The 14,551-nt window shown below is 43.4% G+C and overlaps 1 protein-coding gene across 1 annotated transcript in view; it reads right to left on the minus strand.

Annotated features, from left to right (window-relative positions):
• LOC126291445 (uncharacterized) overlaps nucleotides 1-14,551 on the minus strand; it is a 1,287,515-nt gene that overhangs the window by 885,008 nt on the left and 387,956 nt on the right. The gene's annotated exons all lie outside the window — the stretch shown is intronic.

Raw genomic sequence — 14,551 nt, forward strand, 5'->3', positions numbered from 1 at the left:
AAAGTAGTGGGGATATGAGGAGGGAAAACTGTGAAGCTGTGTTACCAACATGGAAGTCACTTTGGAAGGCGCCTTATTGGATGCAACTCGTAGTTTTGTAATGGACGGAAGGTGATATGACATGCCAAGCAGATAGGTTCAAATGGCTCTGAGCATTATGAAACGTAACATCTGACGTCATCAGTCCCCTGTCCGCCCCCGGTAGCTGAGTGGTCAGCGCCATAGACTGTCAATGCTAAGGGCCCGGGTTCGATTCCCGGCTGGGTCGGAGATTTTCTCCGCTCAGGGACTGGGTGCTGTGTTGTTCAAAAATGGTTCAAATGGCTCTGAGCACTATCGGACTTAACATCTATGGTCATCAGTCCCCTAGAACTTAGAACTACTTAAACCAAACTAACCTAAGGATATCACACAAAACGCAGTCATCACGAGGCAGAGAAAACCCCTGACCCCGCCGGGATGCTGTGTTGTCCTAATCGTCATCATTTCATCCCCATCGACGCACAAGTCGCCGAAGTGGCGTCAAATCGAAAGACTTGCACCAGGCGAGCGGTCTACCCCACGGGGGGCCCTCGTCACACGACATTAAATCAGTTCCCTAGAACTTAGAACTACTTAAAACGAACTGACCTAAGGACATCACACACATCCATGCCCGAGACAGGATTCGAACCTGCGATCGCAGCAGTCGCGTGGTTCCGGACTGTAGCGCCTAGAACCGCTGGGCCACCGCAGCCGGCCAAGCAGATAGGGAAGAACAATAGAAAACAGTGTTGTCTTATATTTTATTCTAGGGTTGTGATTGATGTTTCTTCCTTAGAACCGACGTGAAAGGTGTAGGTGTCAACACAAGCACAACACATTGAGATCTTTCTGATATCAGGGGAGAGGAGCACCTCCGTTATCGCAGAAGGTGTCAGCCAATATCTATATATATAAAAGAAAGTCGTGTTAGTTACACTATTTATAACTCAAGAACGGCTGGAGCGATTTGGCTGAAAACCGGTGGAGAGGTAGCTTAGAACTAGGAGGTGAACATAGGATACTTTTTGTCTCGTCCTACCGCTATAAAACGTGGTACAACAAAAACGCATCTGGCATGGAATAACAAAACGCAAATGTTAGATAAACGATGGCTGGACCGATTTGGCTGAAAATTGGTGGAGAGATAGCTTAGAACCAGGAGGCGGACATAGGATACTTTTCATCCCGTTCGACCGCTATAAAACGTAATATAAGAAAAACGCATCTGTCATGGAATAACAAAACGCAAATGTCAGCTAAACGTCACTACAGAACGTGGTATAACAAAACGCATCGGACATGGAATAACAAAACGCAAATGACAGATAAACTTCTATGGTTAAGTATCAGTACATTTCATTAATTAAAAATTTATAGAAATAATTTGTATTTTCTTTGAATCATCATTAACAATGCAGCGACAAAAAAAAAGAAAGGTTCAGATGGCTCTGAGCACTATGGAGCTCAACTGCTGTGGTCATCAGTCCCCTAGAACTTAGAACTACTTAAACCTAACTAACCTAAGGACAACACACACATCCATGCTCGAGGCAGGATTCGAACCTGCGACCGTAGCAGTCGCACGGTTCCGGACTGCGCGCCTAGAACCGCGAGACCACCGCGGCCGGCACCGCGACCAAGACGATGGAATATTTCTCGACAAAGCCGTAATGCAAGAAGGATGCAAAACATAGAGATGTAGAATGGGATCACTGGTAGAATGCATTCATTCAAATCTATTGACTGTGTAACAAATGAAGATGAAGCCACCAACTATCCAAATGAATTTTTAAACTCCTTGGATGTGCCTGGCTTACCACCGCACAATTTACGCCTAAAAGTTGGCTCCGTTGTAATCATGCTTCGAAACATAAACAAACCAAATGTGTGCAACGGTACGCGTTTGGTGGTAAGTAAATTGATGAACAATGTTATTTACGCGACGGTACTCAAAGGAAAATCTGAAGGTGAGGAAGTTCTCATTCCGAGGATCCCGATGAGCCCAACCGATATGCCGTTTGACTTTAAAAGACTTCAATTTCCGATCCGTATTACATTCACCATGACCATTAACAAATCACAAGGCCAATCCTTGAAAGTTTGTGGTTTAAATCTAGAATATCCATGTTTTTCACATGGTCAATTATATATGGCACGTTAACGGGTCGGAAGACCATCTCCATTGTTTGTTCTTGCGCCTGGTAATAAAACAAAAATGTCGTGTATCACAAGGTACTTCATTGAAAAGTGGATGCTATTCACGAAAAAACATAAAGAATAACGAATCATTAAAATACTTAATTATTTCCTAATAAAAATTGAATTTAACATCCAAAATCTGATTATTTATTGGCTTTAAGGCGGAACAGAGTTAGCTGGGTTAGCTAGTGATGGTAATAATTTCGTGTGGTTCAACAGCCTGGTGCATGTCTTCCAATTGGACGCCACTTAAGCGATTTGTGTTGGGTCCAAGATGCCGGCTACCAGAATGGTGGCAATGTTTTTAACATCGCTTTTCTTCTCTCCCATCTTTTTACCCACCTGTGGATAGCTCTGAGCACTATGGGACTTAACATCAGTCGTCATCAGTCCTCCAGAACTTAGAACTACTTAAACGTAACTAACCTAAGGACATCACACACATCCACGCCCGAGGCAGGATTCGAACCCGCGGTTCCACACTGAAGCGCCTAGAACCGTACGGCCACACCGTCCGGCCCACCTATTGACCATCATGTAAATCGGCAGAACAACCGAAAACCACAAATACACCGGCCAAGTTCGTAGTACCAATAGAGATATCCGAAAGCGTAGTCCAAGATAATAATCACGGGCCTTTAAACTGGTCCTGTATCGGTGTGTGAGCAACAGCTTCGCAGAAAGACAGCAGATGGTGATCTGTCGAACTGCACGAGATTTTTTAGCCGTTCGCAAGAGGCCGCACATTGCTAGCGCCGAGTAGGTGGAAGGTGTATTTAGCATACCAGCCCCTGGTGGAAGGTGTATTTAGCATACCAGCCCCTGGTGTCTGTCGCGGACGTGATAGGAAGGCGTCGACTGAGATCCCAGTGTGAAGTGGATGGCAGAGGTTACATCCTATTGTACAAGTTATTAGGACTTCTACCCGTTCCATCCGTATGAAGCTCGGGAAGAATGACTGTTTAAACGTCTCTGTGCGTTCTGTAATTAGTCTGAGCTTGTCCTCACGATCCCTATGTGAGCGACACTTAGGGAGTTCTCGTTGAATCGGGTGTACTGCCGGTGGTCTGCGTTTATCTAACACAATATCTCGACACCGTACCTCGGCGTCTTCATCAAGTGCTTCCTGTGATTGAACGATAAGCTGATCCTAGTAGGGTACGCCATGAAACGGCCGCCACCGGGGAAAACAGCGGAAGCGGGCGCGGACGGAAGACGGAACATCTGGCGACCAACCGACACGGTCGCAGCGGGAGCGGACGGCGTAGGGAACGCCAGAAACCGTCCACACATAAATACGGAACACGGTCAGCCTATTCCCAATTGGGAAAATACCCTCCCCCCCTCCCCATCCACCGCTTGCGAGCAAAATAGAGAGTGCCAAAACAGAATAAACTTATACCATACGGGTGATAAAGGTTGTATAGCAAGCCCTAGAACAGCCCGCCCTTCTCCCTAAGAGAAGGGAACGAAAAGTCCAAAAAGAAAAAAAATACATTTCAGTCACAGGAAGCACCTGATGAAGACGCCGAGGTATGACGTCGAAATACTGTGTTACATAAACGCAGACCACCGGCAGTACACCCGATTCAATGAGACGTCACAAAATCGCCGGATAAGTCTAAAAAATTACAAGTAGGGAGTTGTAATATACAGTAAATTTCCAATTACAATTCTAGAAGCTGTCTAAGTAGGCTTTCACGAGAAAGTTTTGGTTCAAATGGCTGCAAATTCAGTTCTTCCAGCATGTGCAGGACATTCTCTTATGGGTGAAACAAACCAGTAATCATTCGTCCTTGTATGCGTTCAGTCCTATTTGGTGCACGCCCAACACGCGTAAGCGTTATTCTAACATAGGTCGTACGATTGTTTTGTAAGCAGTCGCTTTTGTACTTTGTAGGGTGATAGCTTTTCTCCAGTACCGTACCAATGAACCAAAAACTGACACCCCGTGACGATACTGATTAGTCACATGTCACTATCCGACATTTAATTATAGCATTTTCTGTCAGGCACAGCAGTTGAATGGAATGGACGGTGTCTTGAAAGGAGGGTGTAAGATGAACATCAACAAAAGCAAAACGAGGGTAATGGAATTCAGTCGAATTAAATCAGGCTATACTGAGGGAATTGGATTAGGAAATGAGACACTTAAAGTAGTAAAGGCGTTTTGGTAGAGGGGATATAAAATATAAACTGGCAATGGCAAGGGAAGCGTTTCTGAAGAAGAGAAATTTAACATCGATTTTAGATTTAAGTGTCAGGAAGTCGTTTCTGGTAGTACTTGTATGGAGTGTAGCCATGTATGGAAGTGAAATATGGACGATAAATAGTTTGGACAAGACGAGAATAGAAGCTCTTGAAATGTGGTGCTACAGAAGAATGTAGAAGATTAGATGGGTAGATCACATAACTAATGAGGAGGTATTGAATAGAATTGGGGAGAAGAGGAGTTTGTGGCACAACTTGACCAGAAGAAGGGATCGGTTGGTAGGACATGTTCTGAGGCATCAAGGGATCACCAATTTAGCATTGGAGGGCAATGTGGAGGGTAACAATCGTAGAGGGAGACCAAGAGGTGAATTAGAAGATTCAGAAGGATGTAGGCTGCAGTAGGTTGGGAGATGAAGAAGCTTGCACAGGATAGAGTAGCATGGAGAGCTGCATCAAACCAGTCTCAGGACTGAAGACCACAACAACAACAACAACAACATTATATGCAGTATTGGCGGGGACTTCCCGGGACGAGGACAGGGCAGGTGGCGAGAGGGGCGTGGCTACCGACACACTTGAGGTGTCCTGTGATTGAATAGCGGCGTCTCGAGACGTTCCCAGAAGTTTTCGCACGAGCGGGCTGCTTGGTGGGGCAGCCGGCTGCTGTGTGCTGGGCTATTCTTCAGGTGCCTCCTGAATACCTTGCGAAACGGAGCTGGGCGATTCCTGGAACCATAGCAGAGGGGAAGGAACCGCCATATTGTCGCATACAGCGTGGGAAACGAGCTTTTCGGACCGTAGTCCTGCAGCCAATAACCAAAGAGATAGCCCGCCTATTTGCCAACTTATGGTTAGTCTACGGCAATACAACAGGCGCAAAATGGAAAATTTAAGCAGGCTTTCCCTGCAAAGTGGTGTGGAATAAGCAATTCACACTCTTCATGATGGCAAACGGGGGGATTGGCTCCCTCCGGGTTTGACAACGGAGTAAAGAAGAGATGGGGAGGAGTCAGGATGCTGGGCGGTTCTATCAGGCACTCGGACTGTTGATGTTTTTAAAAATATCGGGAATCCCTTATACTGATATTTAAAGAAGTATCACTAATGGCGCACGATGTATCGGAAGAGGTACCGCGCGGGGTAGCCGCTTGGTCTCGGGCGCCTTGTCACGATTCGCGCCGCTACCCACCGTTGGAGGTTCGAGTCCTTTCTCGGAGGGGACCGATGACCTTAGCTGTTTAGTCCCCATTAAACTTCCCAACAACAACCACCACCACCTTCCTCGGACATGGGTATGTGTATTGTCCTTAGCGTAAGTCAGTTTTTAGTTACATTAAGTAGTGTGTAAACCTAGGGACCGATGACCTCAGCAGTTTGGTCCCATAGGAACTACCACAAATTCAAAATTGTTAAGACTTTCGCGGCCACTTGTTGATAAATCGCCTATTGGCTTCTGTCTCGGGTTCTTCGGGCGACGTTCATCTAATGATTTTTCTGACGTTCCGCCAGCACGAGTCAAAGCTGACATTGTCAAAGCTTCACCACCGGCAATGGAGGGTGAGGCTCTGACAACGCCAGCCACTCGTGCTGGCGGAACGTCAGGTAAATCATTAGATGAACGTCGCCCGAAGAACCCGAGACAGAAGCCAACAGGCAGTTTGTTACCACAAATTTCCAAATTTTTCGCGAAAGGTATCGTCATATCGACATATCGATGGAAAACATATAAAAATATCGGCTGTACTTTGTAAATATACTGTAGGTTCTAGAGCTGTATATTTATTAGTTAAAAACAGTCTTGGTTGCAATTTTAGTTTTTTATTTTTCAACGACGCTTTTCGCCTTATTTAGGCTTCTTCAGGTTATCTTTTCTAGATGGACGTGAGAGGCATCAAGATCTGCATAACGAGTTCCCGTTCACGGGAGCGAGTAACAGAGTAAGATGGGGTCTCAGGTAGTAAACAGAGTAGTAACAGAGTAAGCTGGGGGCTCAGGTAGTTATATATATATATATATATATATATATATATATATATACGATCGCTGATAATGTTTTAAAACGCATTGTGCAGATCTTGGTGCCTCTCGCGTCCATCTACAAAAGATAACCTGAAGATGCCTAAATAAGGCGAAACGCGTCGTTGAAAAGTAAAAAACTAAAGTTGCAACCAAGACTGTTTTTAACTAATACTGTTAAGCACTGGTTTGCTGTATGCCACATATGGATTGGAAGAATTGCTGTATATTTAAGTATTGTTCTATTTTTAGACGTTCTGCACACCAAAAAGCTAGCAGCCTGCCTGTCCCCCTTAGGGCAAGAATTGAAAGGGGAACGATGCACGTTCATGCTTGGCGATAACCATGGTGCAAGCAATGGTAACTGCATGTAAGTGGCACAATAAAAGGTGTCCGATGGGAACTTTGTTAGGCTGCGTCACATATCGTATTTGTCTGGAACACTCCATGTCGACTTCCCTGTTTTTTCGTTTCTTCAATCACCAAAATTCCTTGGTGGAGTTCAACGTTGCAATTTCTGTTGGTAGCGCCGAGTGCCGACTACGTCAGCATTTCCCCTCACAAGTCTCCACCCACCGCAAGTCTTGTCATTTACATTTTTAAATTTTATATATTTAATTATATTATATAAGATCGCTGATAACGTTTAAAAAAATTTTGTTCAGATATTTGTTCATCATTTTGAGCGTCTGTTTTTGAAGAAAGCCTACCTGAAGCAATAGCACAAAAGCTGCGTTAAAAATTGCCGTCCCGGAAATGAAGCAATTATCTAACCCTGGTTAATCAATAATGTTCTAGCTAGTGGAACCTCTTCAACTCTGGAACATCGACACAGTGAGCACACAATTCAGAGATGTAAAACCACCTGATTATATAATAAGGGAGGGGCTCCGCAGTAAGCGAAAGTAGTTGTAGGACAGCTGGGGCAGCTGGAATAAAAATAAACGTTAAAATGAATGTGGCTTTATTGACTCAAATTAATTTGCTTCACATATCAAGTGTTGACACATACATCTTTTCTCTGAGCTTGAGGTACAGTGATGAATCCCAATTATGTGAGAAAATAAATTGTAAACTGACTTTGGAGTTAAGATTGGAAAGCAGAAGGCACCCGAAAGCTATTTGGAAGATTTAACACCTTATTAAAAGCACAGGCAGTGCACAAATGCAAAAATACTGGATAAGTTCGGGACACAATCTTCGTTATACAAAATCTAAAGCAAAGAGCAACAACACAAGTTCTGGAAAGGTTGAGACCTGCGCAGACTACAAGTAGGGCAAACGCTATTCGCCACTATTACTTGTAACAACAACACGCTGGACCAGACACCAATCCTAAACTCTCTTTTCAATGATATATCGATACCGAAATGGCACCATCGAGTGCCGATATTTTTTTTATATTATATTTGTCTCCCAACTTCTGGTAAATAGTTTAAAATGTTCTTCCAACAAATCTGATGCGGTCCGCCTCGAATTCCTCTCCTATGCCAACCTCTTCATCTCAGAGTAGCACTTGCAACCTACGTCCTCAATTATTTGCTCGATGTATTCTAGTCTCTGTCTTTCTCTACAGTTTTTGCCCTCTGCAGCTCCCTCTAGTACCATGGAAGTCACTCCCTCATGTCTTAACAGATGTGCCATCATCCTATCCCTTTTCCTTGTCAGTGTTTTCCTCTCCGATTCTGCGCAGAACCTCCTTATTCCTTGCTTTATTAGTCCCTCTAATTTTCAACATTCGCCTGATCGATTCTCTTCTGTCCCGGTTTCCCCGCAGTCCATGTTTCACTACCATACAATGCTGTGCTCCAGACGTGAATTCTCACAAATTTTTCATCAAATGAAGGCCTATATTTGATATCAGTAGACTGCTCTTGGCTAAGAACGCCCTTTTTGGCAGTGCTTGTCTGCTTTTGATGTCCTCCTTGTTGCCCGTCATTGGCTGTTCTGCTGCATAGTTAACAGAATTCCTTAACTACATCTACCTCGTGACCATAAATCCTGATGTTAAGTTTCTCGCTGTTCTCATTTCTGCTACTTCTCATTATTTTCGTCTTTCTTCAATTCAGTCCATATTCTGTACTCATCAGACTGTTCATTCCGTTCAGCAGATCATGTAATTCTTCTTCACTTTCACTCAGGATAGCAATGTCATCAGCGAATCGTATCATTGATATCCTTTCACCTGGAACTGTAATTCCACTTCTTTACCTTTCTTTTATCTCCATAGTTGCTTCTTCGATGTATAGACTGAACAGTACGGGCGAAGGACTACATCATTGTCTTCAATCAGAGAACTTCATTCTTCATCGTCTTATCCCTAATTTTATCATGACTTCCAACATCTTGCACCATTTTGCATTGTCGAACGCTTTTTCCAGGTCGACAACAACTTCTAACGTGTCTTGATACCTGCAATTTTTTGCACTCAGGCATGAGTTGACCGACACCAAATGTGCTTCGTTGATATTGTAGTCATGGTATGCTACGTTTTTTAACTTTCTGAAATGCGAGGTTTTACATTTCTGTGCACTTAAAGGAAGCTGCCGTCTTTTCACCACTTTGAAATCAGTATTTTCACTGATTAACTGTGAAACTTTTTTCAGATAGTACTTCGTAATAGATAGTTGCATCGACAGCGAAAATGGAATGAATAGATAGTTGCATCGACAGCGAAAATGGAATGTTGACAGAGATAATTCGTTACTGGTGTATTGCGTGTCACAGACGAACTGTCCAGCAAGCACTGATTTCGCTGGACTTGGACACGGTCTCATGGCCGTGTCTATGACAGCACCGGCAGCCGCTTCTGCCGCTGATCTGCGGATGTAATTAATGTTCCCCATGTCACAGCGCTTTCCTCCTTTTCATTTTTATGTAAATGCCGCTAGTTTGACGTCATCATTTATTAGAGCTCGCACATGGAGTGACGCGTTGTAATTTCATTCCGAATGTCCTCTTTCATGCATTTCAGTGTTATGTGGCATGTCCCCTTTGCTGTTTCTGACAGTGTGATATCATATTTCTGCCGTTCCATTTTTGCTGCTCTTTTGACACCGCTCTTGCAAATAACAATCGAAATTTTCTTTTAATTTAATACATACGGAAAACGTTAGCAGGTTGTGTTACCCATTTCTAAATCGTTTACTCTTTCTTCTGTGCCTTCCTTAGATCGCGTGACGACGCGTCTGTTTCAATAATGTTTATGAAATAACGGACGCACAATACGGATGTCAGTTCTTTTGAATGACACTGAAAAGACGTGCACACATTATTAAATCAATATATTTCTACTTAGCTGATTGTCTGGACGTTGAATTCTTTGTCAGGCCTCAGAGGTACACGATGTGTTCACAAGTATACACCTGCCTGAAAATGACTTACAAGTTCGTGGCGCCGTCCATTGGTAAAGCTGGAATTCAATATGGTGTTGGCCCACCGTTAGCGCTGATAACAGCTTCCATCGCGGAGTGCTGCAGTGAGAAGAGGTATGAGGCCTGGCATGATGTCGGCGTTCCAAAACATCCCACAGGTGTTGTATAGGATTCAGGTCAGGACTCTGTGCAGGCCAGTCCATTACAGGGATGTTATTGTCGTGTAACCACTCCGCCACAGGCTGTGCATTATGAACAGGTGCTCGATCGTGTTGAGAGATTCAGTCGCCATCTCCGAATTGCTCGTCAACAGTGGGAAGCAAGAAGGTGCTTAAAACATCAGTGTAGGCCTGTGCTGTGATAGTGTCACGCAAAACAAAGGGGGGCAAGCTCGCTTCCATGAGAAACACGACCACACCTTAACACCACCGCCTCCGAATGTTATTGTTGGCACTAAACACGCTGGTAGATGACGTTCACGGGCATTCACCATACCCACACCCTGCCATAGGACCGCCAGATTGTATACCGTGATTCGTCATTGCACACAACGTCCAATGTTTACGTTACTTACTCCAAGCGAGGAGTCGTTTGGAATGCACCGGCCTGATGTGTGGCTTGCTCGCCCATGAAATCCAAATTTTTTTCACCTTGTAAAGTTGATACAGTAAGTTGTTCTGAAAGCGGTGCTGATACTCAAGATAATAAAACCGGATTAAAAGCAGTGAGCCATCTGGGAGAGTTCCCCTTGCATTACTGACCAACAGTTTCACCAGGTATCCAGTCTAGTTTACCAAATTCTCAACCAGGCTAAGAATAATTATATTCTTTTAATAGTCATCTTACGACAACCGGTGATATATATATAATAGAATTTAAATAAAAAGAAATAAATCATTTTATATTTAGACATTTATTTTAACATTGATCATTGTACCGTTAAAATTTCATCATACTAAACTTGATTCATAACTATACTGGTGCCTTACTTAGGATTGTGTGAGTTTGTAATCTTACGGAAAACATCAAATATGGAGCCAAGATTGGGAGTCTGCATACAACACTGTATTCATAAAATAACGCACGAAAAACTGCGAAACATATGCAAGGGGAAATTAACCACAACCACCCGATTCAATTTTCACCCAAAGAAGTTACGTTCGTAACGCAATCCTGTCCGTCATGAAATTACCACACACTGGTATGCTAAATTCATACTAACTCTCTGTGAAATCTTCCCGAAAAGAATAGCTGAGGTCTACTTTGATGCTTACACCACATGCTTCACGTGGTCAACTTGGTTTACACAACGACTGCAACTCCACAATAATAATTAAAATAAACTCCATCGAAACGCAATTTACAAAAGAAAAACCTCGAATTGGTTACTACCGACTTACTATTAACCTGATGTATAAGCACGTCGTACTGGTCTCACAAAGTATACCCCACGTGGGTTGAACATAAAGAAAAGTTGCTATATTGAAAAATACTGTCAAGACGATACGTTATAATCTCACACACAATCGCATTTAAAATTGTTGATCTTAGTTAGAGTTACAGATCATCAACACGTCGTTCCACTTTACACACGAAGTAGTGACAAAGCAACTACTGGAAGATATCCTGAACTTCACACTCGAATTACACTGCGTAGCATTTTAAGATAACATAAGATATATTAGATGTAAACCTGACATAAAGGTGATTAAATTTTCAGTTAGGCTGAACTTAAGAAATCCATTGTCCTACAGACTTAGCAGAGACGCGCTTAGCTGGAGATCTTACCACTTCAGACGCTCGCCGCGGACAGGAACACCACGGTAAGTTTAGAAGTGGAATGTATGCCGTAAATGACAACAGATTTAAGAAATTAACATGAAAGGAATCCAACAGAGACCGTTCAGCCTCTCGCCTGACTTTCATAATACTTGCTGTGGATCCTGATGCAGTTTGGAATTCCTGTGTGACGGACTGGATAGACGTCTGCCTTTTACACATTACGACCCTCTTCAACTGTCGGCGGTCCATGTCAGTCAACAGACGGGGTCGGCCTGTACGCTTTTGTTCTGTACGTGTCCCTTCCCGTTTTCACTTCACTATCACATCAGAAACAGTGGACCTAGGGATGTTTAGGAGTGTGGAAATCTCGCATACAGACGTATGGCACAAGTGACAGCCATTCACCCGACCACGTTCGAAGTCCGTGAGTTCCGCGGAGCGTCCCATTCTGCTGTTTCTCACGATATCTAATGACTACTGATGTCGCTGATATGCAGTACGTGGCAGAAGGTGACAGCACAACGCAGCTAATATGAAAAACGTATGTTTTTGGGCGTCTATGAAGATGGTTGCAGGTCTTGTTTGAACGAAGAAATGTTTCTATTTACAGGATTGTAAACCTCGAGGATTCACTGCAAATAAAACTAGTTTCTGCATTACATCTTATGTATTCGAAAGCACTAAGTTTGTTTCGCAAAATACACGCGCAACAAAGTTATGTTTGTTACGTCTACTCAAAACGAAAGGTTCCACAAAACCACCTTTCACAATTGTTCCTTACAATATAATTCAGACTTGACTGAAAATCTACCTCTCTTCCAGTCATTGCGAGCAAGGTAACAACGATAACACATAAATTCAAGGGATTTAATAACATACATTTACTGATATATTTAGCGAAACTCGGTGAAAATAAATTTGCATTTTTTGCGATACAACTTCAAAATTTTCGTAATCACGTGGAATATAAACATTTATGCATGAAATAATGAATTTTAATAAATTATTCTATGTTTTAGACTTACAGGTAAGTTTATCTATCCCAGTATATATCGGAGGGTTCAAAAAGTAAATGAGACTTGATTACATCGCAATACATACCGTGAACACGGCGATGGGGTGTACAGGTAGATACGTGCACCCTGAAGGAAATATATTTAGCCAGTCTTCCTTTTATATAAAGATCTCAAAGGAACGGGTATTTTTCTTGACGAAACAATTTTTTATCATCTATTTTTGAGTATTTATTTTACATGAAAAAATGGTAGACTAGGGTGTCCCAGTGTGGCCGTGCGGTTCTAGGAGCTTCAGTCTGGAACCGCGAGACCGCTACGGCCACAGGTTCGAATCCTGCGTCGGGCATGGTTGTGTGTGATGTGCTTAGGTTGGTTAGGTTTAAGTAGTTCTAAGTTCTAGGGGACTGATGACCTCAGCTGTTAAGTCCCGTAGTGCTCAGAGCCATTTGAACCATTTGAACTAGGGTGTCCTGTTTTCCGACAGCTAAGGAAATCTAAGGATACGGTTGGTTAAAATTCAGCTTAAAGCTCCCGAAAATGACTGGCGTATGTAAAAGATAGTAGATTTTAGTTATACACTGATGCGCCAGAGTAACTGGGTATTGAAATACAGAGAGATGTAAACAGGCAGAATACGGCGCTGCCGTCGGTAACGTCTATATAAGACAACAAGTGTCTGGCGCAGTTGTTAGATCGGTTACTGCTGCTGCAATGACAGGTTATCAAGATTTAAGTGATTTTGAACGTGGTGTTGCATACATTCGTATATACATACATACAGAGATACAGGGTGTTTCAAAAACGACCGGTATATTTGAAACGGCAATAAAAACTAAACGAGCAGCGATAGAAATACACCGTTTGTAGCAATATGCTTGGGACAACAGTACATTTTCAGGGGAACAAACTTTCGAAATTACAGTAGTTACAATTTTCAACAACAGATGGCGCTGCAAGTGATGTGAAAGATATAGAAGACAACGCAGTCTGTGGGTGCGCCATTCTGTGCGTCGTCTTTCTGCTGTAAGCGTGTGCTGTTCACAATGTGCAAGTGTGCTGTGGACAACATGGTTTATTCCTTAGAACAGAGGATTTTTCTGGTGTTGGAATTCCACTGCCTAGAACACAGTGTTGTTGCAATAAGACGAAGTTTTCAACGGAGGTTTAATGTAACCAAAGGACCGAAAAGCGATACAATGAAGAATCTGTTTGAAAAATTTCAACGAACTGGGAACGTGACGGATGAACGTGCTGGAAAGGTAGGGCGACAGCGTACGGCAACCACAGAGGGCAACGCGCAGCTAGTGCAGCAGGTGATCCAACAGCGGCCTCGGGTTTCCGTTCGCCGTGTTGCAGCTGCGGTCCAAATGACGCCAACGTCCTCGTATCGTCTCATGCGCCAAAGTTTACACCTCTATCCATACAAAATTCAAACGCGGCAACCCCTCAGCGCCGCTACCATTGCTGCACGAGAGACATTCGCTAACGATATAGTGCACAGGATTGATGACGGCGATATGTATGTGGGCAGCATTTGGTTTACTGACGAAGCTTATTTTTACCTGGACGGCTTCGTCAATAAACAGAACTGGCGCATATGGGGAACCGAAAAGCCCCATGTTGCAGCCCCATCGTCCCTGCATCCTCAAAAAGTACTGGTCTGGGCCGCCATTTCTTCCAAAGGAATCATTGGCCCATTTTTCAGATCCTAAACGATTACTGCATCACGCTGTCTGGACATTCTTCGTGAATTTGTGGCGGTACAAACTGCCTTAGACGACACTGCGAACAACTCGTGGTTTATGCAAGATGGTGCCCGGCCACATCGCAAGGCGGACGTCTTTAATTTCCTGAATGAATATTTCGATGATCGTGTGATTGCTTTGGGCTATCCGAAACATACAGGAGGTGGCGTGGATTGGCCTC

The sequence above is a fragment of the Schistocerca gregaria genome, chromosome 9 (assembly GCF_023897955.1).
Source record: "Schistocerca gregaria isolate iqSchGreg1 chromosome 9, iqSchGreg1.2, whole genome shotgun sequence".
In the NCBI taxonomy this organism is placed as follows: domain Eukaryota; kingdom Metazoa; phylum Arthropoda; class Insecta; order Orthoptera; family Acrididae; genus Schistocerca; species Schistocerca gregaria.